Here is a 27,057-nt window from a genome sequence, read left to right on the forward strand (position 1 = left end):
AAAAAAAAAAAAAAAAAAAAGCCCAAACACTCCGCAATCCTCTGCTCCCACAGGCTGAGCACCATAAGGGACTGCTATATTTGAGGCTGTCGGGAGGATGGTCGGGAGAGACTGAGAATCAGGCGAGGGAGAGGCTGTGCCACAGCAGCGGTAAGTGCCTTTGCCGTTCCCCCAGCCGGGCACTGATTTCCCTGATTAGACTTTTGAGTGCGCGCAGATTATTTGTTGTGATATCCATCGTGGCGTCTCTGCAAGCAGCCTGCTGCGAAACCAGCAATGGTGAGAGATCCTGTCTCTTGGTTCTAGCTGCAGGCTTGTATGGTTATTATTATTTTTTTTTTTTTTTGTTATTTTTGAATCTTACGTTGAAACTGTTGCCATCACAGAAAAGTTGGAGCAGAGATTGCTGTGATCTATTATATGCCTCCTATCATTTAATTAACCAGCCAACTATTGCTCTGAGTGAGTTGTGAAGAGAGATGTGAGGCTCTTAGAAAGAGCAAATGCATACTGTGGAGGAAAGATGCCTTTTCTTAATGTGCTAATTTTTTTTTAGGTATGGGAGAGCTAACAAGCCAATGCTTGAAAGGGTGAAGTAGAAAATAGTGTAGTGTGTTGAGTTCATAGTGATGCACTAGAAGTTGAGTTGTTGTGAAGTTCAGAACGGTACTTTGCTTTGGGATAAACAATTACCTCCTGAATTAGAAGGGAACTGTGTCTGGACTGTGTTCCTGTGGCCGACAGGCAAAGAAGAAAATGGAATTACATAATCGTGATTTTTTTTTCCCTCTGAGGTGAAGGCAGGGGATAAGAAGACTATATAGAGTATTTCTGAGCTGGCTAGAAGATGAACTGAGAATTATTCCTGGAACATAGAGTATGATACTGCATTTCTAAGATTTTTATCTCAGAAAAAAATCATAATCCATTAAGCTAGCTATACTTATTGAGATGTTTAGTTCCATTCCTGTCGAGCACAGAAACTTCCTAAAACAGCTTTTACAAAAAGGTAGAGTAATGTGAATACCTAAAACTAAAGTTTTCTGTTTGTTGTAACGTTTCAGAAATTTACGATAACATTTTGGCAAAGGTTGTTCACTCCTTTTTTTTTGTTTAAAAAGTGATATTTTCCTTGAATGACATGTTTTTCAGTTATGTTTTTAATGAAGGACCTGATGCCAAGATCCTTTAAAAGAGTACAGTTTTCCCCTAGTCTTTGGTAAGCTTTGGATCAAACCCTGAAGTTTGAAATGACAGATAAATTACATGCTGACTGATAGCCAGAAGCTAAGGGGAATTACTGACAATTAAAATTTGGATGACATTTTCCAATTAATAGTGCAATTAATTATTGTTGAGTTATACAGTAGAACTTCAGAAGAACTCAGAAGAACTTTATGGCAATCAATATTAGCACAAAATTAGTTCATCATGATTAATATTATTACAGTGAATACCAAAGGAATAAGCAATAATTAGACCATTATTCTAAAATGTTATCAAAATGTCTATTAGAATTTATAAATATATTCCTTTTAGTAGATTGTCTTTATCTGTAAAGTTTTTTTTTTTTTAAAAAAAACTTCATTATCTTTACTGGAATTTGGGAAAAAGTTGTTTACTAGTGTGAAATGTACTAAAAGAAAGGCAGAAATTGAGACGTGAATTATGGTAATTAAAGATTATTTCATATACAGTGGCCCTCTGTGGCAATATGCCTTTAACTACGTGAATGATTAAGAAATGTGGTTATGAGGGCGAAGTCTTAGAAGACTGCAACTATAAAGAAAAGAGGATGAAGCATTAAGCTTTAGTAAAGTTGAAAACTGTTATAGTTTTTTAGAAAATGACTAGTCAACATGCAGTTCTTTTATTCCATATACTTGCGGAGTAAATATACCTGCAAAAACTCAGGACTAGCAGTGTGTGGCAAAAAAAAGTGTGAAGATAGCTACAAATAATCTGGAGACTAAGTTTAGATTTTAGTTTTGTTGTTCAATATGAAACTGAAGGTCATATTTTGAATTCTAGGTTAAACTGTCAGGGAAGGGATTTTAATTTCATTACATAACCRGGGCAAATGTATTAAAAATGAAAATAGAAAATGCAAAAAATACAACTTGCTGAATTACAGCTGTGAATTTGGAAAAAAAAAGTAACTTCGGAAACAAGTCTTTGAGGAAAAATGTCCTAGTATTTAACATAAAAGAGGATGATTAAAAACTCTGCTGTTAAGAAATAATAAGGAGAACTTTAAGAAATACATGACTTAGAGGACTCTCAGCACAGATTCAATGCAGGAAGGTCATGACTGGCAAATTTGCTCAAGTTCTATGAATAAGTTGCTGACATGGTAGACTATTGGGGAATCAGTGTTATGATTTATGGGGGTTTCAGAAAATGTCTAGTTCTGTGCTGCACGAAATATTGATTTGGAAAGTAAATTTTGGAAGGAGTACTGAAATGGATTTAAAACCTAAAAAGGAACCAGAGGGTGTCAGTAAAGGTAAAGAGCTGTGGATGAAAAGATGAAGTTAAAAGTATTATGTTTTAAGTGACAATCCAAGGTCCATTTTTCTGCTTATTATAAAGCTGACATGCACAAAAAGAGTACATCTGATTTGCTAGCAATATAGAAAAATCTGTTCCTTTGAACAGATTCAACACACAGAAAGTTTTATGGCTAGATTAAAGGTAGGAATAGCTATTCTAAGTAATTAATGAAAGTGTTTACTAAAGACATCATAGGAAAGTGTATATTAAGAATATTAGTGGCAAGAGGCTGGAACTGAGCCAGCTGAGGTATTTGGTTCAGTGACATTGCAAAAAATGGTTCTCCTAAATGGTTTTGTCTTTCTGCAAGCAGCCTGCAACACAGATCTTGGTTCTTCTGAATTCACTGCATAATTTGCCACTGTTGCTCTCCTCCCTCCATATGTTCCTGCTAACAGCTTGCGTGTTGCACTTTCTCTCAGTTTCAGAACCACCTCAGTCATTTCAACCATTTTTCATACCCTAAAATACTACACTGAAATCTGCCGTGGTCTACACTGTGGTCTTAGTTCCTGAGAATGAATGTCAAAAACACATTTGTCTGCTAATATTATATCAGTAGGTGTTTCACAACTTTTCTTTTTCTTTTTTTTTCTCCTGCACACAGCTTCTATGATGCTTTTCTTTTTTTTAGGATCTGTTCCACTCTGTGTTACCAACTTCTTAGCACTTCACAAGGGAAAAATATTCTGGATGGAAGTGATGGAGTTACTACAGAGTTTTAGTTTGTGAGCAATTCTGATCAATAAATCACATCAGAGGCCAGTACCTTTTAAAAAATAGATATTAAATTCTTAAAACTTAGTAAGCTAAATACATTCTGATATTATTTAAAATTAAGATTTCAGAGCCACATAATACCTGTGTGAATATGTGTATCTGTGTGTGTTTATACACACACGTATACTTATGCATTAGGGAAATAATTCCATAACTTCACAAGCTGGGAGGGAAGCAACAATAAAATATTGTCTTGCTAGTGGAAGGAAATGTAATTTGTTTGTTTGTTTGYTTAATGAAATTTCTGAAAGATTCATGAAAATATCCCTAMGTGTATGAATCATAACCAACTATGATCTTTGCTCGTATACCACTTTCTAAAAGGAGTTCAGAATGATTTCTCACTGTGCTTTCTAAAAGTTACAAATCAGGCTTCAGGAGTTGCAGCTGGATGCAGAATACAAGAATGAAGCATTGGCTTCTGTATGCTATGGATATGATAAAACTCACCAACCGTGTTATAGCTGACGTTCTTGACCACATATGCCCAAACTTATTCTGCATAGTCACCCCTCAAGACTAGTTTGTAAGCTTATGGAGTCAGGAAGGTACTGCCAGAATAAGAGGGCAGTGCCTGCTTTCACGTGGTAATCATCAGCATCATAGTTCACCTCTTTATGTGTCCGTCAGGACCAAACTTACACATTAATCTTTGGGAAAAAATGATCACTCTTCTCCATTTTCCTACCTTGAAATAGAAAATGTATCAAACTGTTTCAATTCCTCAGAAATTCCTTGGAGTTTTGTGTTTTCAGGATGCTCTTAAAGATTTTACTGTAAATGGTGTTAAACCACGGTGATATCTTCGGAGAGCCGCCTTCTGATGAAAGTAAAATTAGATAGTTACTGACAGGAGTAAAGGGTGACAACCTTCCACTTAGTGTGCAAGAAGAGGGGCTTCAGCCTCCTTGTGAGTGAAAAGTGCTTCCAGTTTTTAGTAGCCAGAAGTTTAAGAGTCACTGTGTCCAGTGGCACTCCTAGCCTGCCAGTCATTTTGATGAAGGCTAAGCATGCAGCTTTGTAATTCATGTAGACAGCTCACTCTTTTAGGTGTCTSACTGTACCAAAGAGCATCAATTTGCAAGAGTACGTGAACCTCACGCTATTTTTTTTGTTGTTTTTTTTATAGTCCTCATTAAATGTATGAGGGACATTGCCCTGCAGATGTAGTATTCCTGGTTACTACCTACATTCTACAACGATATGTTTGATCAAGACAGCTATATATGATCAATTTGAGCACTTCATTAGATAACTAGACAGATATGCAGATGAATGAAAAAGACTTTATGGTCAAAAGTATCGGAAGATGCTGATCTAACAGTGTTACTTCCTCATAATACTATTTTGAGAAGACATTCAAACACTGTRTTGAAGAGTTGTATTTCTTGCTAAGGTGTGAAAACAGGTATATCTAGAAGATGTGTTTGTTGCAGTATTTTCTCCCCAGAATTGTACTCTAAAAGCTATATARTAACTGGCAAGGAGCTTAGTGGAAGTTTACTTTTTTGCAAAAGTGATTAACTGTCACATGTTTATGCACACGTGCATCTTCTTTGCTGAGAGACAACCAGTTCTGACCATTAAATTACTCTGTAAACCTTTATAAACTGTCTCCTCTCACTCAGGTCCAGATCTCTGCAAAAAGCTGAATCTTAATGAATAGAACCATATAAAAACGAGTCAGCAAAGTCACAGCATATTTTCTTCAGAGGTGATTTTCAAAGAGAACATTTTCCAGAAGTCAAATATCAATCAAAAAATGATCCTGAACATGCTGGAAAACTTTTGTGGCATTCAGCATTATTGTTTTAACATAATCATTCATCTTTGTCATGTTTGTATTACTGTGATATAATCAGGATTATTCATGTTGTCATTTATTTTTATGATGGCTTGGGGAAGAGCAGATGGACAGTTTCTGAAATGGATGGAACTTGAAAATGCTGAAAATTTCATGAGCAAATTTGCCCATATGTAGGAATTTTGGTGTACCTAGCACACAAAAATGTGGTTGTACTCTAGAGAAGCATCTGAACTTCTGGACATAGAAACAGATTAATATTCCATTTTATTTGGTTTTTTCTATGCCTACTAATTTTTATTCCACAAGAATGAACTGCCTAGAATATTATTACCACTTTCTGGACCAAGTTAATCATATTAAATTTGATCTCTAAGGTTGCATGTGTACATTTGCAAGCCTGAAAAGATTTCAGGCGTAGTTCTGTACCTACTGTTTAAGTTACTTTGATGGACAGTTTGCTGGTTGTATATATAAACTTTAGTTTTTGGTAGTATAAYATAACTTGTAGGTATGTATATATTTACATATATTTACAAAAATGCATATATATATATTTAGAAAAATGCAGACGCCACTTTAAAATGCAGATACCACATTTGAACTGTTGAATTCACTTCACAAATCCATACTAAATAGTATTTGGATTAGAACTCTGATTGCCATAGAAGATTGGTTGTTTTATTAGCAAGGTCCTATGACTCCATTATAAACCTTACCATTATCATCATCATCATAGCAGCCAGGCACTATAATCATAAATCAAGATTGCATTGTACTGGGAGCTATAAACACAAAATGGTTCCCGAATCAAAGAACGTATGGCTCAACTCAAGAGCTCTCCCATTTTCCTATTATTTGTGACCTCTGAAAGGCACGCATCTAAGGGAAGACATCTGTCTCGAAGCAGTGCTGCCGTGATCATCTACAGATTCCAAGGTCACTTCCCACACTAGAAAAATAAATAATTAAAAAAAAAAAAAAAGCAGCCGTTGTCTGCAACGTTGCAACATGTGTAATGATCGCATACGTATGTTGTAAAGTGCCTTGTGAATTTGTCTGATGTGCACCAACCATGTATAACAATTACCTCAGAAATGCATGCCTTTTAGTCCTACTTTTTAAAAAATTAGTCCATTCTTTAGCTTTCAGAAATTGCATACATATCAAAGCTTCTTAAAATAAGGAGGTGGACTTTTGCGTGAAATTGTATTAGAAGATATGTTCTGCATATTAAAACTATTTGTTTTTGTCGAGATGAAAATATTTGAGCTAGAGAAACCAAATAATATACTTACAATGTGATAGTATTTTTGTTTTATTTTTTGACTTTTGCATATCTGAGGTAATACAAAGACTTGAGCTTTTTTTTTCTCAGTCTCAAGCTTTGCAAGATGCTCAAAAAGTGCTACTGCAGTGTAAAATATGCAGTGTCATGTATTATTGCTTACATAAAACTCAGCTCAGAGAATCTGGGAATAAAATCATGACTTCTCTGATGTCATAACATCTCTTCGTGTGCACAGCTTCTAAGCTCAAAAACACTATTGTAGTGTTTCCTTTATCTGTACTTGGGGTCTGCACATTGGACTTTGGCCTGAAATAGCTTCAGGCTGAGAAAGACTGACTGYTGTGCAATTTTGAGAAGGATCATAATTGAAAACGTAGAAAAGATCAGATAATGAGGACGGGATAATTTATTAACAAGACCATTGGCACACAGAGAGATAATAATAATAAAAAAATTAATAATAAAAAGATGTATAGCTGAAATGTCGGTAGTCTTGTTTTCCCCCTTGCATATCACAACKGACTGATTGCCAGCGCCTAAGTATTTATTTGCCTTATCAATCACTTTGTGTCTGAGTCATTCGCTGATGGCTGTAATGCTCTGTTTGCGACTTYGCAATGCATCTCTGGAGGAAACTTGAATGCCATCAGCTATGGATTGAGACATCACTGAAGGAGTCAGGTAGGAGGAGGASGTTTGCACAGTGGGCACGTTAATCGACAAGAGGAGGAAATACACGTTCCCCAGGTAGAATCATTTGGTTGAATTTGTATTAAATTCTTGCATACTTTCTGCAAAGTAGAAGCAAGGCAGTTAATACTGGTTGATACTGGCTGATCGATCAAGCCCTGCAATAAGCAACCCCCTCTTTTTTTTTTCCCTAACAAACAAACAAGAAATGTTGAGCAAGTTAACAACCGTTCAGCACATGGAAGTACTGAAGATTATACTCTTAAAAGGTTGTTTACCACCAGAAATTACTTGTTCAGAATTTGTTATCTTTTTAAGTTTTCATTAAATATCCATAAGTTGCTATCAAAATTCTTTCTGTGGCAATATTACAAGATAGTTCTTCTGAAATAGCATGACTTCAGTTGTAAGGATGATTAATAAAGCAATGCAGAGGAATTTGGTAAGGATTTTTTCAAAGCTTACAGAAATACAATCACATACACATTCTTTATCATTTTATGGGATTAGTATCTATAAAAGAGAATCAAGTACGCGAGAAAAAGGAACGAAACGTAGCTGGTTATTTTTCTGCCTCAGGAGAAAACTATTATTAATACATGTGAAATTCTGTAACAAATGAAAGCTGGTATGTGAAAATAGTATTGTCATCTGAATACCTTATTAATATTTAGTAAAATATTGTCTGTTTCAAAAAATAGTGTGCTAGTTTCATGTGTTATGTAAGATTTCAGAAAAGATAGTAGACATTTTTGATAGGGCCTGTTTTACAGTCAGAAGAAGGTGGGTGATGAAAAGTCTCTCCAGAACAGCAATGGGCACGCTGACTTTTGCAGTCTCAGAGGAGTGTAATTAAGCATTTAGTGGATCCCAAGTATTGCTCTAAAAACTACCTGTAGGTGGTATAATAAGATCTAGAATATTTTGTCAGTGAGGGAACAAAGAGTGCAAACAGCCATATGTAAAGCTATAGACTTATTATTAAGCTTAGACTTCTAATTATTATTATTGTTTTTGTTACTACAGTGTTCTAATGGGATAACAGGAATTGAGTAAAGCACAGTACAAAGCTTTAGCTTTTACTGGACTTAATCTTGTCTTTTTAAGTGGCTAAGAAAAATTCCATCCATTAAACTGAAAAGAAAAATCAGAACAAACAAAACTTCCAGGATCAAGCATACTGGCCATAGAATTATACCATCCAGTATATTTTAAAAGACGTCACAGGCAAAGAAACGAATCTTTGTTTGTTTGTTTGTTTTCAAGAAAACAGTCCAACATTTCAGTCAATAGGAAACTTTGGCCAGCTTGGAAATAGAGGCTTTTTCATATGAGATTATACACCAGCAACTGATAAATTCAAAATTAAAGCAAAGCAAAGAAAAGATGAGACTGGATTTTGCTACTTTAGTTATTATTATTTTTTCTCTAATGTAGTCAATTTTATTGCCATTTTTCTTAATTTCCTCATCACCTGGGATTTTTTTTTCCTACATGTTGGCTGGCATGAAATTAGTTTTCTTAATTTGTATGCTTGATTTGCCTTTTCCGCAATTTGGATTTTATTGCCAATGTCAGACAAAGGAGAAGGAGATAGGGAAAGTATTGAGAACGCAACCCTTCATCACTCTTATTGCCAGCCATAAAGGCAACAAATAAATGTATTTGCTAATGCAGAAAAGTCAGAGTCCTTGTGGCTTGAGATGCATTTCTTTAACGTGTCTCTTGAATTAGACCATGCTGAAGGAAAAAAGACAAAAAGCACTTTCACGTAAAATTCACACTGCATTTAACAAGCTTAAGAGAAAAACACTTATCCCAAAACTGAAAGCACAGGTCACTAAAGCTTGAGTTTAGGAGCCAGGCTTTCCACTAGGAAGCCATAAACACAGGTTGGGTAGTATGGACATGGTGGGGACTATGCAGTAACATACCCCCCTTCCAGGCTCAACACCAAGAGAGGGGAGAAGGGAGAATCTGAGCTATCATGCCTACCATTTCATAAGACTTAAGTTTTATTTCTCCTAAAAGTACCCTGATGATCCTTAAATGTTCTGGGCATAGAGTCATTCTTTTGCAGGTGTGTTTCTTACTCAGACTGTGCATTTAAAGAGCATATCCTTAAATATGGCAAAAGCAGGCAGTCGATGTTCTTTTGTAGCTAGCAACTGCTGACTGCAGCTTCCATTTCCAGTTGATGGATCCCTCCAATGTTTCCTCTTGTCCTCTCTCCTCTTCGTTCAGGAGATGGTGTATCTTCATACTCTAGCTTATTTTAATTGGAGTCAGGCTTTTGTGGATAATTCTAAGTTGGAAGGACTTAAAATCACCCAGAGCCAGTTTCAGTGCTGGTGTAAGCAGGTGCAGCAACATTAAATTCATTGGAGCTCTGTCTGGTTATTTTAGTGTGGATCCCCCACCTTGAATTTACCTGTTACTGTCAACCCTTACTACACTACGAAGCATATTTTGCCAGGGACATTAGCAGACAAATTCTAGACTGGATTTTAAATCTGTTACCAAATGGATTCTGGCTATGCTAGGAACTAGGAGAGCTGCACAGAATTACCCATTTTTGTTCTGTAAGTGTCCATCTGCAGCAATGATGATATTCTGCCTAAATATTTTATTCTATGAATGTGCAAAAATGTGGATTTTTTCCCCTGCTGGTTCTGCTGACAAGCAGAACTTTTTCATATAGCTTTATAATTAGGCTCCAGAGTCCTGTGGAGACACAGCAGAGTGGTAGGCTTTATATTTTGCAGCACTGAAAAGTTGCAGTTTACAGACATGTGCACTTGCATCTACCCCACCACTTTGCTTGCTGTAGCTAGTCTCTTCCATTGCTGTAGGATCARTCCCATTGGTATAACAAAAATACTCATTTTGAGTGGTTTCAGTCCTAAATTGCAAATAAGCACTCAACTACCATGTGAAAGTTGTTGATAAATGGATCAGAGTTTCAAGTTTGTGTTGAAAATCCCAGCTCAGGAATCTCACGTTGCTTCCAATTGTGCAGCAAAACTATCAGATTTTTTCTATCAAAACATGTTTTTTGCAGTTCTTTTCAGCCTGAATGTGAAGCTTTTGCTATGGTTTCCATCATTGTCCTGTCTTCCTGATCACAAAGCCCAGTGAAAAGTACTTGTAGGGTATCCCTTTGGGAATTATAAGTACAGGTATAAGGAAATAGATCACTAATCGGAGTAGTATGTGAATTATTATATGCTGCTATTGCACGACCTGTGGGAAAACTTGTATTTTCCTTTAAGGTAACTGTCAAGCTAACCTATTTCTAAGCATTTTATTTTAGAGACAATGCCTCTTAGCTACTTTACTCCGCCGATACTTGTGGTAATCTCAGACAACACTAATTTAGCAAAATTAAGTATGCCTCCTAAAGATGGTGAACATCTGAACTTTCATGACTAGCATCTTCTACTCAGACCATTTGGAAATATGGATTCCTATGATTTGTTTAGCCTTGTATTTGCATAAAGATTTTTGGGGAAAAGGTTTTCATGTTATTGTATGGCTAATGAGGGTTATTGCTTATTCTTTAGCCCAGTTGCAGGCAGAGAAGAACATTTCCTGTCCTTAGCTCATTTTAGAGGTTTAATTAATAATGTAGACAGTTGAGTCTGCCTGCTTTGACTAAAATAATTAGCACAGGGTAAACAAACACTTTATGTTTCACTTTATGAATGGTACGGTGCCATTTTAAATATTTAATGTTTTGATCTGAGTGACCAATCAATTCTTGCAGGGTGCCAGGTTACAGCTACTATCCGAGTAGCAAGGCTGAGCTGTTGGGTAGGCTCCATTAACCTCTTCCTAGCTGCGGTGGTGCCAGGAGGTGGAAGTGGAAGAAGACTTAAAAGAAATTAAACAAACAAAAAAATAAGTGTATGAAAATGTAGGCGCTAGCAGAAAATAAAAAAAGAAAAAGTTAAAATCAGACAGGAGGGGGAGCTGATAGAAAGCATTTTAAGGCAGCTCAGTCACCGGCTGATTAGTTAAATCTCCATATTCAGTCCTACAGGATCTTACACCTTTCAAATCTCAATTGGTGACTTCTCATTTTCTTGCATATACAAAGCAAAACCAACAAAGAAATCTACCTCTTTATTGGCTTTGTCAAATTTACTGGCTTTTTATTATAGATGTTGGTGTTTTAGGGAAGAGAAAACCCAGAACCCTGCACACTGAACAAGGCTTCTGTGKTGAGTATGGTGAAATAGAAGTGACTGCAGTTTGGCTTCACGAGCAACACACAGGCATGTTATGAAAATCTTCACAAATGATCTAAATTTAGATCACTTTAACAACCTTGACTACAAGTAAGTTAATCTTAGTGAAGTCCTATACAGGTATGTTTAAGGAATGAAAGCTGTTTATTGCACCTAATCTTTATTTAATGACACAGAATAGTACTTTGGGAATTTTAGCCATTTTGTATTTTTATGGAAAACAAACTTTACATTCAAATAAATATACTCTTTAACCAAAAAAAACCTCTTTACCTTTGTGTTTTGTTTTGTAAAAGTAGACCTATTTCATTTCTGTCAGATTTTCTATCTTGTTTTTTTCCAAATCACAGAATAATCGAATATCTGACAAATACGTCATAAAATAATTTCAGTCGAATTGTCTGATTCACTCAAACAGGGTTCACTTTCAACAGCATAAAATGCAACTTCCAGAAAATCACTTGCTACTTTATGATTATTGTGTCCACTGAGTTATTTGTATTGCTGCAGCCTATGTTGAGGCTTCTGAACTCAGGGCGGTTTTCCCCTGCAACTCTTTTATTAATCATAGTCATACTTAGGAGAGAGCCACACTTGATTTCCATACCTCATACCGCATTTGCAGACTTGATGGAAAAAAAAAAGACRAAGTATCTGTTAATGTGTTGCGCTTGATGCAAAAGCCGCTGAGCCCTGGTCAATGTGGAACCCCGCTGTGCCATTTGTATTTAGTTATTTTCCAGGRAAAGATCAAACTTCCGCTGCGTTTTTTTAAGCAGATCCTGCTGCCTTCGACGTTTTAAGCAGCGTGCTGCGCGTCGCTTGCGGTCTGAGTAGGAGAGCGCTTGCGGGGCAGAGCGACGGGGGGTTTGGCGGGCGGGAGACGCRGCCCGGCCCGGCCCCGTGGTGGGGTGATGGTCTTCACCTGCCAGGGACAAATACCGGTAGGACAGCACTGCGTGGATGTGTCACTGTCGCTACGCTTTTTTCTTTTTTTCTCCCTCTTTTGCAAACAAGCACCACAGTCACCTGAAATAAAATTGGTAGTTACAGCATCTTCCATAAGTAATGGTTTGGTTTTTTTGCGTTTATGACAAGCTTTGATGACTGCACTTGGACTTTTGTTTGTTTAGGGAAAAAGAAAAGAATTAACGTGAAAAAATGAATGATTGATTTTGTTCAAATATTTGGTTTCTTCCCCACGAGTTTTCCTCTCTGGTTTCAGTATATTCTCGTGATGAACTGAAAATAAAATTCCATTCCTAATTGGAGTGTTATTTGTGATTGTCACAAAACTGAAAAAAAATATTTTTAATCCAGTTAATCTGCTAACTGCCATTGCTTCTGTGTAATCAGAGACTTAATTTTCACAAAATCTCCATTCTTGCATCTGTTTAAAAAAAAAGTAAAAAAAAATCTAAGATAAGGGAAGGACTCAGCTACCTATACATCTGCTGGTTTTGAGTGTTTCTGTGACACAGGAACCCCTAAAACTGGCAGGGAAAAGCAGTTTGAACAAAGCACCTTGTTACCAAGGTAATCAAAACCACAAGCTTTCAGAATAAGCAAATTTTTTGTATGACATTTAATATTCATGGATGACTGAAAAAGGAAAACAGTTCTTTGCAGCAGACAAGGTGCACATCATTTGGAGGTGCAAWTAGCAGTGTTTGTGCTCTTTGAAGAGCCTACTATAACAGATTAGCTGAGAACCAAGCAGYGGAGAAAATTATCAAGTACAGTACCCAGGATGGTCAACTTCAATGCATCTGTTGCCTAAACTCTTGTTATAAATCGTATGTTTGAATGAGTAAGGAAGGGTGGTGGTATTTTTCCTATTTCTGAGTAAAATTCAGAAGACTGMATGTCACTTGTGATTGCTGAGATATGTCTTACTCTCCTCAGAAAAGGAGGCTGAGCAACCAGAAAGCACTTGCTTTACAAGCACTCAGTCTCAATTGGGATTTTGCATTTGTTTTATTTGTGMCCTTTGCTACCAGTATATAAAAATCTGTCTTGAACTTTTGATTAATATATATTTTTATTGCACCATTAGGCTTATCTGGTTTGCTAGTAGCGGAGGGAAATTCACAGATATAGTGCTTTTCCACTCTGCGAATACAAGCAAACTRCTTTGTGTAGACATCCTGAAGGACTTGCGTGCTGAAATACATTTATGGAAGTTAGGAGATATTCCTGGAAAAGTTGCAGCAAGTCATGGCAGGGCTCATATTGCCAAGGTGCTGAAGTTTGGTGGAGAAGAGTTGGTTTTAGTGGACACAAAACATCCCTCCAGCCAGAAACAGAAGGCAGGAGATACCCCAGGGCTTTGGACAGGCTCCACGCGCCTGGCCGCTGACAGCTCAGCAGTTACAGCCTGTCTGCTGCGGGGCTGAGTGAATTTACCCCTTGGAACACRAGTTCTATAATGTGAATTCACAGCACAGTAAATAGTGATGATCTTTATTAACCCTCATCTAACTCATTTGCCAAGATAATGAATCTGTAGATGCTCAAGGTTTTTAAAAAATAATGTTGTTTGCTGTTGGGTCTAACAGAGAATTTCGGTGCTTGACTTCATTTTATTTTGTTATGCTCTTTTTTTTTTTTTGTGCAAACAGTGGTCTGCTGCCATTTGGTCAAACACATGCTGTTTTGCTATGGAAGCTGTTCATCAAAGGGGTGACATTTCATTTGGGGACACATTTGGGAAACGGATGATGTTTTTGTTGTTGTTGTGCTTTGACTTGGGAAATGCCATATAGTATATGTGAAAGCTCTGCTCAGTTGCAGGAATGGCAGAAGTTTGCCTGAGATCAAATTTGCAAACACTTTAGAGTGGAAATTAGCTACTTTCCCTCAACCTTCTCTTACACTGAAAGGAGGCCTGCATAATTCAGGCAAAGTTAAAATAAATTAAAGGGAGCACTTCCTCACACAGCGGGAAGCCAGCCTGAGGAACACACTCGCACAGTTCACAGATTTGATTTTTAAAAGGGCTGGATAATTTTGAGACCAATAATAACATTTTTAGGTATGCATGCTCAGTTAGGTATAATTGGATTTCCTGCTTCACAGCAGCAGTTGATCACTACAGGGTCCAGGAAGGGATTTATACGCACGCGCGTGCACGCAACCCCTCACACCCGTGCAAACACCTCCCTGCACGCAGCAATGAGTATTTGCTAACATGCACTGTAGAGTTTTTTTTTGAATCGTTGTGCATCAGCCACTGGCTCCAAACACTTAAGACCAGCATCTACATAACAACAAGAGACATGCTGTATGTAACTGTAGTAATTACAGCGTATGTGGAGCATGTGAAAACTGTGGGCACTTTGTCCATTTTACAAATGTCAGCAAGTCTGGACCCAGCTGCAGGAGGAAAAGAATGTGTCAAAACATCAGCTCTTAATATTCAAAGAGCTTCTGGGAGTATGAAAAATTATACGAGCCTGAGTCAGTACCAGAGTGCCAGATGTTGGCCTCAAACACAGTCACTAAAATGTGATTTCTAGTTTAGTTAACACATCCTTCACTCTCTCACCATGGTCATTTCAGAAATCATCAGAAAATATATATATATATATATATATATATATATATATATATGTATACACACACATATATATAGAAGACCACTGCTGCTACTTTTTAAATATTTGCTCTGTTAGTGAAAATATAGATGAAAATTAGAAGTGAAATTGAAAATTCAGAGGATAATTACTGCATAAAAATCCAGGCTATTGCTATAAAGAAGTAGCACACCAGGCGTCCTCGTTTTTATTTTCTCCCTAACGTGCTGTATGCTGCCAACACTGGAACCTGGATCTGTGGAAGAATGGAGTAATTAATGAGTTCAATAAAAGATCATATATCAATATCAGGACTTTGAACTACCGTGGTAGGATCTAGAGTTCTGCAGGAGCACTTGGGCTCGCAGTACGGAGGAAGAGGAGAGCTGGGCGCTAGCCCGCAGCCYGTTCAGATTTGTGCATTCAGCACACGTGTGCCTGGGCCGTGCCAAAGGCAMGCGGTGATGGCAGAGACGAGCCTTAAATCAAACCGGGGAGACAGCTCCGAAAAGGGTCGATCCGGCCACTCATGATTCATACTCCTGAACYGCTTCTGGAGACAGCTGTTTTTTGTTTTTATTTTTAATAACTGTAGGGCACTCGTTCTATTAAAATACAAAGAGAGAAGTTGCACTGCCGAGGTGTCCGAATGGTTGGAGGTGCTCCCCAGGTCAGAGCCACGGCTTGGGTTTCTTGAGGGGTCGGTGGGGCTGCAAACGCCCAGGTATGGGTGTTTAGCGTGGTTAATGCTCGCTGACTGAGCAGAAAGGAATTAAATGTTCATTGCAGGAAGGAGACGGAGCACACGCTGGAGGAAGCATCGATGCTGCTAATAATTGAATCACCAAGAAGGAGCCCTCAGTTCTGCTGCCAGGACTACATCTGCTAAATATAAAATAATGAAACAGCCAGCAGTGGATCCAAGTACTCCATCCTGCACAAGGGCCTCAAGTCTCTGTGGTGCTGCCCTATTTGATTCAGTTTACCTTCAGTTCCTGCTACATTCACTTCAGAACTAATAAGGAAAATGTGAAAAATTGCAGTTCTGTCCTCTAACAAACTTAACCTCTTGCAGATCACTCAGTTCCTTGCCAGCCAGTCTACGCTGTGCGGTAAAATGTGATGGCAGGTAACAGCCAAAACTGGAAAACTGTGGCAAGAAACTTCCCCTTTAAATGACAACAAATCCCTCTTATGTTGTGGGTAATTTATTCRGGATTATATACTAAACACAAACTGAATCAGGAATTTCAAACTGCTAATGTATACATTATCTTGCTTTAACAATATTATAGCAGCTATAAATTATTATCAACTGGATYATGCAGGTGATATTTAAATAGACTGAGGATCAGAAGAAGGTAGAAGAAATATAATTATAGAAGAGCCAAGGAGAATTTTATGCTGATGGAAAACAACACTGATAGACTTGACATCAGGAATTATTTGACTTTACATGATGAAACTATTAAAAGTATGTTAAATGGAAAGAAGTAGGTCAACCTATTGTACAGCAAGAGAATACAAAATAAATCTGGGGAAGAGAGCATAGGAAAAGAGGAGAGGAAAGGAAAAAGAAAAGAAAAAGGAAAAAAGGGAAAATCTGTACAATTTTTCAGGGTAGTATTCTGACTAATCATATTGAGAGTATTGGGAGAAAAAGAAAACGCTCTCCATCTCTCATGATCTGTGAAAGGAATGACAAAGCTGGACACTGTGTGGGTGKATTTCCTCAAAGAGGCTAAGTGACCTCAAAGAGCATGGGGAGAGAAAAAATGTAGCTGGAGCTCCGTGGATTTGCTCCTGTTCATAGCTGCCCCTGGGTAGCTATGAAAAGACTAACAGGTGAATTGCCGAGGTGAATGGGAAATCTTCCTCCCTTTCTCCACGTGTCAGAAATGTTCRTATCCTTGAACAGAAGTAAAAGGTTGAGCATCCAATAGTCACTAATGATCTAAAACTTCATATGACTCAGGTGGATCAGAACAGGACGGTTTTCTTTTTAGTTAAATTAAAAAAATAAAAATAAAAATGTAATTTAAAAAAAATGAGAATTTTTATTGTTTTCAWTTTTAAAACTTTTTCTGAGGAAAGAAATTAATCAAATTTAACCTTAACCTGCAAAAAACTCTGCTGTTGCTGAACGAACATTTGTTGCCAGAAAAATGTCTCAGTGCTCTTTCTGATTCTTCATAGAAAATAGTGATTAATAACTGGGTTTAACAAAAAATCCAAGCACTTTGCAGGACTCTTAAAAATTAAATCAGCTATACAATATGAAAAGAATGTTAGGATAAAATATAGGATAATCCAGAGAAAATAACATGAATAGATTTTTTTTTCTAGTATTTGTACAAGAATTAATCTAGAGAGACATTTAATATATCCCCTTCATAGAATTTTGCATGTTGAGGAAAGACATCTACACACCAAAAAAAAACCCAAACAGATTGGGGAAAATAGTAGATTTGTTTGTTTTCCACAGAAGGAATATAGAATGTGATATTTCAGACTATACAGTATTTTTTCTGGTTTAATTCTATTACTCCATGTATGCTTTGTAGAGAACTGGGCTACCAAATCCAGGGCTCTGTTTTTCTAATTTTTTTTTTTTTTTTTGAGTTCCCCCCAAAATAGGAAGGTGTCTGGAACCTTCCTATAAAGAGTCAAACAAGCCCATAAGATTTCATTTAATTTTTATTTCTCAAAAGAGGTTCTGTAAATAGAAAGGAGGAGAGAGGGGAGAGAAAGAAAGGGAGGTTACAGAGCAGCCTAATTGCATTATATTCTTTTTTTTTTTCCTGTTATAGGTGTATTCCAGTTCATTCCATCCTAGCTTCTCATTACGATCACWGTCAGCAGGGAAATGGATTGCATATGTTCTTAGTGGCTATAATCACAGTGATTTTGTTTTCTGCGTGCTGTCGGCAGTTGCCGCTATGTTGCGGGAAGGTTCTGCAGTCCGTTGCAAGGCAAAGAAGAGCCGAGCTGGTTTTTGGAGACTTCAGCGAGTGCTTGTTTTCCTCTCTAGCTTTCTTTGTTGTCGTAGTAATCTAAAACAAAGGTCATTCTGAGTAAAAATACAAATTTGTTCTTTGTGTATGGAAAGTATAATTAAATTACTGGTGCTTTAAAAGATTGGGTTTAGATCCTGTTAAGCAGATTTTTATTTATATTGATGAATTCCTTTGACATCTGTTTACTATCTAAAATATTGCTGCTATCATCTAATGACCAGACATTCTGGCTCCGTTCACCAGAAGTGTCATTCGATAGCTGTGCTTTAGCGCTAAATATTGCATTACAGAGAAAGATGGAGTATTAAGAATTTAATAATTTTTAATTAATTTTCTAATGTCAGGACTGAGCATTATGAAGCAGGTGCTCTAGTAAGAATTAGGCAGTGCATTATCTACAAAGCAATTGTACTAAAATGATTAGAAATGTGGGTGTCTGAGAGCTCTAAAATTCATGTAGGGACTTTATGCTCTGTGGAATCATTTCTATCATATATGAATGCGTGTGAGTCTTCATTTCTGCACACAAGAGAATGATTTCCGTGGAAGTTGAGTGTTCCTTAAGTTTTCGTTTTAACTGTAAACATTCTAATTTAGCACTCCTCTGCCACTGCTGAATGGGAACAGAAATCCATGTGAGTCAATGCCAGAGCTAGGGCCGATGTAAATGAACACCAGATCTTGCTAGATGCTACATTACTTTGTGAGCTGCTGAGTATGTTCATTATTCCCTGATTCCACAGTATCTGAATCATACTGTAATTAAAAACTGCAGCTTTTGGGTTAAAGAGAAAGGTGCCCAACAGGAGTAACAATAGCAGTAAATGAGTGTTTTAAAGATGAAATGCGCTGACAGTGTTACTGCTAAGGAACGCTTTTCAGTTTGGATACTCTATTCTTTCTTTGCAGGTGTTTAACAACATGTTTCCCTTAGATCTTTCTTCAGAAACGACTAAACTTCCCTTTCATGGAAGAAGCAGGAAAAATGTTATCAGCCTTACCCTTGAATCAAAGTTAAAAGACCTCATTTTTGCTAGCCAGCAAAAATCTGCATGCAGGTAGTGGAATATGGAGGGGAAAGGGGGTCGAGTTGGATGAGGAAAGACAGAGGATGGTGATACAGGTAAAAAATCCACACTCAGATAAGTGGATTGACTTTCGGAAGGCCTAAGTTACCCATGGTAACTTTGTCTTCCTTCAGTGGCAGTTTGATGGCTTTCTGCCTTATGTTTTAAAGGGGATTTGTTGAGCCAGCATAAAACAATATGTTTCTGAAAATCCAGCTTAATTTATTGCATCTTTATTACAGTATTTAACTTAACCTACAACGTGGGAGAGGATACTCTGTCCCAACATATGTCCTTACATCTAAATTGTATTCTAAAAGTACAGACAGTGAGATACTGAGAAGAAGATAATGGTCAGTTAAGCTGACAAGGAGTTGGAAAACGTTTTCTTAATCAAGCTTAGGGGAATACCGTGGAAGTTTTGATGTTTTACCACAACACCTATAATTTGCAAAGGAATGCTCTTTATTCTTGATGAAGTCTTATGTTTATCTACTTTTCTTGGGGGGGGGTGCTTCCCTTTCTTTTACAAAACTAGAGTGACTGTAATGCTTMATACGCAGGTGGCAAACTCTCACTTGCTGCGTGTGCTTCAGGGCCATCTCCTGCCCACTTGTTCAATCTCACCTTCAGAAAGATCTAATTTGTGTTAATTATTAAACAACTAATCAAGAGTGCAGGTACAGCAGACCTGTGAAAAGCTGTTGTACAGGTCTCTTCRGACCCTTTTTTACTTCTTCTTTATATCATTTTCCAAGAGAATTTTGCTAATAAGGAAAAATACATGTGATGGTTTGTGCTAGGGTCAGAGTAGTTAAACGCTTTGAAGTAATTTTGTGACCTTTCGTTGTATCCTCAAAGAGAGGATTTTGTTAATTTCACACAAATGTGTTAATTTTCTGCCCTTAGGGCAGACACGCCRTGGTGCAGGGAGAAGGAGCACCCTGTGCGGAGTGAGGAGAGGTGGGATCTAGCAGCCACTTGCTGTGTCACTTTGGAAAGGGGGCGAACCTTCACTTCACTGCCTGTGATGCAGATAGGCTAGTTATCCATCTTTCAATTCCCCAGTGACTGCAGCTAGAGGAAAATTCTGCTCAGGTTTGCATTACTGAGCCGTAGCTGGAAATCACGCTCTTTGCATGCTCCCGGGTTCACATGTTCGAGCGCAGGTGCAGGCAGTGAAGTCTCCTGCTCCCTGAATCACATCTGATGCAAAGCCTACCGAGAAGAGCACACAGATGGACACCACTGGCTCGGTCCCAAGCTCACCGAACTCGGTGGAAGCACTCCTAATGAGTTCATTGGGCTTTAATTCAAGCTGTTMATGCCGAATGTTAGCGCGCATTGCTTTCTGAATGTTTTGAACCAATACTGCTTTCTATTCATGAATTCCTGTCAAGTGTAGCTCTGTTTGTTAAGGCAGTGCGGTGGTTTGTGTATAGATCTATTTTCTTGAAAGCAGCAGAAATGTGTTTGACAAAAGAAAAGAATGTTCTTGTTAAAGGTGCTAAACCGTTTTCAATATTTTGTGCACTATATTTGTTTTGTAATTTTATTACAGAGATTTCTGTGTTGACTCTTCAGGGTTGAATTCACTATCTGAAAAATGGCCTATTAAAAGAATAGGAATGACTTTTCTTTTCTTTTTTTTTTCTGTCCTACTGAGTTTGATCTTGTATTTAACATTTTCAGTGAATACTTCTCAACTGTAAATTTTCAGACTGAAATCTGATATATCCTGGGATGTTTGTGGAGAAAGTATACAGTCAAGCAGACAGAAGGCCAGTAAAAGAGTTTCAGTATTAGCTGAAAACAATGTATTATTTTAAAAAAATATTTTCTGCAAGTTTTATTAGAAACTATAAAAGGTTTTATTAGTTCAATGTAAATAAATTCTTAAGAAAAGAAAACATCACTTTTACATTTTCAAATGACAGCTCTTGGTTCCCAATTTACTTGTCATAAGGAATGCAACCAGAACAGCACAGTATTTAAAATTTTAGATTTATATTTTAAAAGGATGTATGTAAAAAGAGCACATATGTGGGTGTATGTGTGTATATATATGTATGTATATATGTACACATACAAATGCACATACACTTTGGTACRCACATACAATGATGGACTCATGAATTAGATGATAGGAATGAGGAGGCATATTTATAATTCAGAGGCGTACTAAAATCATATATGTAAAGACATTTTCAGAATAACTTATTTCCAGTCTTTCATTTTGCCCAAAGGGTTTTACGGTCAATGCAAAGCTCCAGCCTTTGCTTCCTAAGATGAAAAACTTGATACTGGCTCATAGATAAAATTGAAGGTGACCTAAACCACAGGAAGGACCAGATTCTGAGATGTACTCCACATATAAAATTTATGTTGAAGTCAATTGAATTTAGCTAGACAAGATGTATTAGAAAATCATGCTTGCAGGTTTGATATTTGGCCAAAGCCCTAACTCTGTGTCTGAGACAAAATCCTAATGAAATCTTCCACTGACTTGATTCATAATTTCATATTGATATTGAATTCTAGTATAGTTTTAGACACTGGACACTAGTTGCACAGCTTTAGGACAGCTCTTCTTCAAAGACCTCATAAAACTGACAAATCACAATTTCAATTATATGTTCTCAGACTTTGGGCTGAAAAATAAGTTATTTTCCCTTGAAGATATTTGGCATCATAGTAAATGATTTGCACATTTTCATATTATTATTACTATTAGTATGCTGACTAAAGAAGTAAGCATTACTTATTTCTGAAACAGTAATACTAACTTTGAAGTCTCTTTTATGAGATTAACTTCTTTTGCAAAGGAGAGAGCATAARGTTGTTCACACTCAGCAGCATCTTTTCTTTTGTTATATAATAATAATCTATTTTGAGTATTTCCATAATGTACCAGAGGCTTTTCAGTTACTGAGAGTTTTCAGACTGCAGTATAATCTGCCTTTCACTTTATGTTACACATGCATTTTTTGCCTTTAAAAATAATAAAAAAAAAAATCATAGAACTTTTACATTAAACTTATAAAAATGACTACCTAGTATTACTTACAACTATTACCAAAATGTATCTTACTTTTAATCAATAACTATATCTAAAAGTTCTGCAACAGAGGATGCTTTAAGAGGGAAATACACAAACACTTAGGAATTAATATTTTTTTTTTCAYAATAAAACACTGAGTTCTCGAGCCTGACTTAATTTAAATTGAGAATAGTAATTAAGGAAAGTAGTTAAGGAAATTCACATGATAACACATATATAATATACAAAGAGGCTCTTCGCTATATTAAAACTCTTCTTCCATTGCTATCTGTAAAGCAAAGTCCAAATCTATTGACTTCAACTAYGTACTTAAATACTGTAAAGATGCATGCTAGCAACAATTCTGAAARAAACAGATAGTGTTGCAGTTCACGACTCTTCTCTTGTGGGCAATGCTCTTCAGTTTCGCTCCTCTTTCATCATTGCAACCAAAAGCACATTCGTTAAATGAACACTTGCAGCCTGGCAATAGTAGTTTCCCTTTAAAAGCTCTGTCTGRCCTGTATTCTAGCTGGAGTATTTACATATTGTTAATCATCATAACTAAGACTCAAAATAAAACAGCAAAGTAGAGGGCGTTTGATGGAAGCCTCTCCTTTTCCCATACATAAGTTTTGTCATTTAAATGAATATCTGCATATCTACTAGGCAAAGGTAGCCATCTTGAACTGGGAGAGTTTTCCTATCTCAAATACACAGTTCTTTTTAAAGAGTCACTGTATTCCTTATCCCCTACCATTTGAGACAGTAGTGTGAGTAGGAATAAACACCAAATAACCCTGTCTAGCTGGATTTTCTTCTTCTGGTAAGCTGRAATTCACATAAAGTGTTCTGCTCACCACTAACCTGGTGAGACTCCAAAGACGAGATCTTAACTTTTCTGAAACATAAAGATACTCGTATTTGTCATATAAGAAGCAAAAGCAATGAAGTGTTTTTATTTAAGTACATTTATTGTGTGCTATGTTGGAGGTCAGGCAACTTCACTCGGTCTGRTCCTCCCTTAAATGCTGAAGGCAGTGCTGAACAAATGATGCAAGTGACATTACTAGTAAATAAAGTCAACACTAGATTAAAACTCAGACTTCAGGCGTCTTCCCTCAGTTTCTTCCCTATTACTTTTTTTTTTTCTTATCAATTTAGAGTAGAAGATATATTCTTTAAAAAGCTTTTAAATGGCATTCTGTTAACTGTTGACTTCTTAAAGACTGATTCAGGTATTTACATGTTTTCTTTTGTCGTGGTAGATATATGCTTGTTGTAATTGTTTACTTTGTGTTCGGTAGATGGAAAGACTATCTCAGAAATAAAATGTTATGTAATGAATTAGCTCCAATGATAAATACTTTTTTATTATACAGCAGAGTAAACAGTTATTAATTTAAAACATGTAACTTGGAAATCTGAGAACCGTATCACTACCTGTAGTGGGATACATGCTCCTTCAGAGCATGATTACTTCCATAATTCTTGAATATATAAGAACTGCTTTGAAGCAGAACAGTCAACCACTTCCAATAAGAGGCATCAGCTACTACCTCATTAAAGAAAGAAACAGAATCTGTGGACATGGGAAGAATAAGTATCTCACCAGCCATTCAATTTCTAAATTAAAACCTAAAATATTTTGAGGATGATGATAATTGAGATAAAAGTTTCAAAGTTTATTGATTCCTATGAAGAAGTAGCACATTCAGCATATGTTTGGGATAGTTGAAGTATTATTGCAAAACTCTGTTAAAAATAGATGCAATTTGTCCCTGAAAAGTGGATGTGCTTTTAACTGAAGACATGGTTCAACAAAGCAAAAAGAAAGAAATTTGATTCAGTGTGTTATACAATGACACATACAGTGAAAATAATTATATAATCAAAGAGATACCACTCCATTTTGCATTTCTTCAGCTTTATTATAGAGTTTTGCTTTGGTTATCAATAGCTGTCAATGGGTGTTTTTGTCGTTTATGTTAGAGGGAGCGCAGCAAGTCTTCCAGGGAGCACAGCTCCAGAACCTCCTTTCTTAAACTAAGTGTACGGACAGGGGCCCGTTGGTTTCCCTCTTGAATGTTCCCCTTATGCAAAATGATGGAGTGTCCTGCTGTAACGGACTTCTGCATCCGGGAGAGGATTGACATCCTTAATTTCGGGTGGAATTTCAGACGCAACTGTTTTTACATGTAGTTTCAGGTGGCTTCCCCTCAGTATGATTCCCCCCAGTATGCTGAGGCTCCTAGTCTTTGTCGATGCGGATGAAGAGAGAGCAGGTGCTCTGAAATACCCTCCAGAGACCTTCAGAGGTGCTTCTCTCCATCAGTTGCCTTATGTATGAATTTTAAGATGCTAACTTAGGAAATCTGATCAACAGAGACCAAACATCTCTTTTTTAAAATATCAGGATACCCAATTTAGGCAATCTGAAAATGGCCATTAAGGTTTTATTTATGGGTTTGAAAGTTTATTAGTTCTTATGAAGAAAGAACATTTGTAAAAGATATACTAAGAAGGAGTTTTGTTTTGTTTTGTTTTTTCTCCCTTTGGAAAACACCTCTTTCCCACCTTTTCATCTTAATGGAAAATATTTTATGTCATTTTCTCTAAATAAAGAGTATAAATCACTGTATAATATACATTGTATATACTAGTGAGACAAAACAAAGCAAATGCAGTTCTACAGACTAAATACTGTGTAAAGAAAGTCACTTCTGTTAAATTTTTCTGCAGACTGAACGGACTAATGAAAGACAATTCTTTTTGATTAGACATATCTCACATTATGCAAGCTCTTAGACCAGTCAGTTTTATTAATGTAAAGTGGTAGCTTAGATTTACACACTGAATGCCCCACCATCATTCTTGGACTAGCTGTGCTGCCTGTCCTGTTTTTCCTTCTTTCTTCATTATAATTCCAGACCTTTTACTGTGCTGTGCACTGCTTTCATTTAAAATTGGTATTTGGTAATAGCTAGACCCTAACAGAGGTTCAGTCAGGCTCGTTATCAGAAGCTTTAAGATGCTCACAGTTCTCTTAACTCCTTACCTTTYTGGTGGCAGGTCCTTAATGCATGCTGTCCTTAAGATCTGTCCATTCCAGTTCATTGTAAAGGCCTGAGCGATTCCTGCCCTAAAGCTTTCTCCTTTCAAATTTACTGTCAGATCTGAATGTTTTCTGCCCTTAGGCTCTATTCTTTCAGACTGATCATTAGAGTTTGAATGAATATTGCCTTTGGGTTGTCTTTTTCCAGTTTCAGTTTCGAAGTTGAAGCTCTTACTGCCCTCAGATTTTCACCTTTCAGTTTTAGTATTAGGGTTTAAAGACCTACTGCCTTTAAAACACTCCATTTTAATATTTTATTGCTACATGCCTTTGTTAGACACAGTTACATTGCTCTCTCATTGATAACACCTTCCTTTTTAGATTTCTCAGTATTCAGTGAGTTAGTTTGTTCAGGGTTTTCTTACCATTTCTGCTCCTACACTCATCTGTGTTGCAGTGCAGTAAGGATCCTCACTGAATATTATTTTTAAGCTTTTCTTGGAATCATTTTCAAGTTCACTTTGTATTTGAACATGAGAACTCTAATGGATATAGAGTGTGCTTCCCTTTTGTGAAGAAATGTAAGTGCTTTCTTTAAACATATTTGAGTGCCACATCAAACCCTTTAGGATTTGTCCARTTCTTCACGTAATGATACCTTCTAGTTTTTACTGGAGTCTTCAGTGCCAAAAGACAATTCTTCATAACGGAACTTCTCTTAACAGTGTCATGTTTAAAGTTGTCTCTAAATTGCCAAACAGTGACAGCACCTGTGTGAATATTTGGCATGTTGTATTTATCATATACTGGTCATCACTGCATTCTCATATATTGCTTTCAGTGTGCTTGATTGATTTATCCTAGATTTTACAGAATAGCTGTTCATCTCTTCCAACAGCAGCTTATCCTCCAAAATTTCATGCATGCTGTTTTTAAGCTCAGAACTCCTTATCAAGCTAGCTACAAGCTGCTGTGATGGGACAGGAAAAACAGAGATAAGATTATATGTAGTTATTTCATAGCATCACGGAATGGCAGAACAGATGAGATGGGAAGGGACGTCTGGAGATCGTGTTGTCCTATCCCCTGCTCAAGCAGGGTCAGCTAGAGCAGGCTGCCCAGGACTGCGTCAGATCTTGAATATTTCCAAGGATGGAGACTCTATAATCTCTCTGGGAAACCTGTTCCAGTGTTCAATCACCCATAAATGAAAATGTTTTGTTGCATTTTTTTTTTTAATATTAAAAAGGAATTTCTTTTATTTCAGTTCATGCTTGTTACCATTGTCTTTTCATTGGACATTAATTATATCATATTTGTTTATGCTCAAAATACAGATATCTCAATCATTTGCATATGCTAGGCTCACTTGCAATGTGCAGAAAGCTACAAAGGATACACTGGGCCAATGCCTTTCCTTGTAGGAGATGCACAAGCTTGATTTTAAACTAGTTCAAAATACTATCCCAAAGTTAAGCCAGGGCAGAACTGAATATGGACAAATAACCATTTCAGAAGGAGTGATTCCCCCCAACCCCAAAATAATTTACTTGTCTGAATGCTTGCAGCTCAGAACTTTAAAGATATTTGGTGTTCTCCTCAAGAAAATGCTCAACAAGCATGTCCAGGGTCCAGCATGTGATTTAAGGTGACTACTCCTCAGGGCTACATCTGTAGTGTGTGTTCCACTATGTACATGCTAGGCCTTTTGGTTTATTTCTTCAACATTTTTTAAGCTCTCCAGCTTTCCAGTGATAGTTTCCTACTGGAGACAGGCTCTATTATGTACTTAACCACCTCCAGCATGTATTTTTTTCTGTCTCCCTTTAGATCTGTCTACCTTAATAACTTCCCAGCCTCCTTAAACATACTACCACATTCAGCTCTGCTTTTATGGATCCAAGACCACTCCCAGCAGCTTCTTGATATGTTAGT

The 27,057-nt window shown here is 36.9% G+C and overlaps 1 long non-coding RNA gene across 1 annotated transcript in view; it reads left to right on the forward strand.

The window, feature by feature from the left end:
- Positions 1–29: 29 nt before the first annotated feature.
- Positions 30–27,057, forward strand: part of LOC146593531 (uncharacterized) — a 343,928-nt gene continuing 316,900 nt past the window's right edge. Inside the window, exon 1 of the long non-coding RNA XR_014896353.1 lies at positions 30–150. This is a non-coding gene — a long non-coding RNA (uncharacterized LOC146593531). The remainder of the gene's footprint in view (positions 151–27,057) is intronic.

The sequence above is a fragment of the Rhea americana genome, unplaced genomic scaffold (genome assembly GCF_003343005.1).
Source record: "Rhea americana isolate MKP2758 unplaced genomic scaffold, rheAme1 scaffold_29, whole genome shotgun sequence".
In the NCBI taxonomy this organism is placed as follows: domain Eukaryota; kingdom Metazoa; phylum Chordata; class Aves; order Rheiformes; family Rheidae; genus Rhea; species Rhea americana.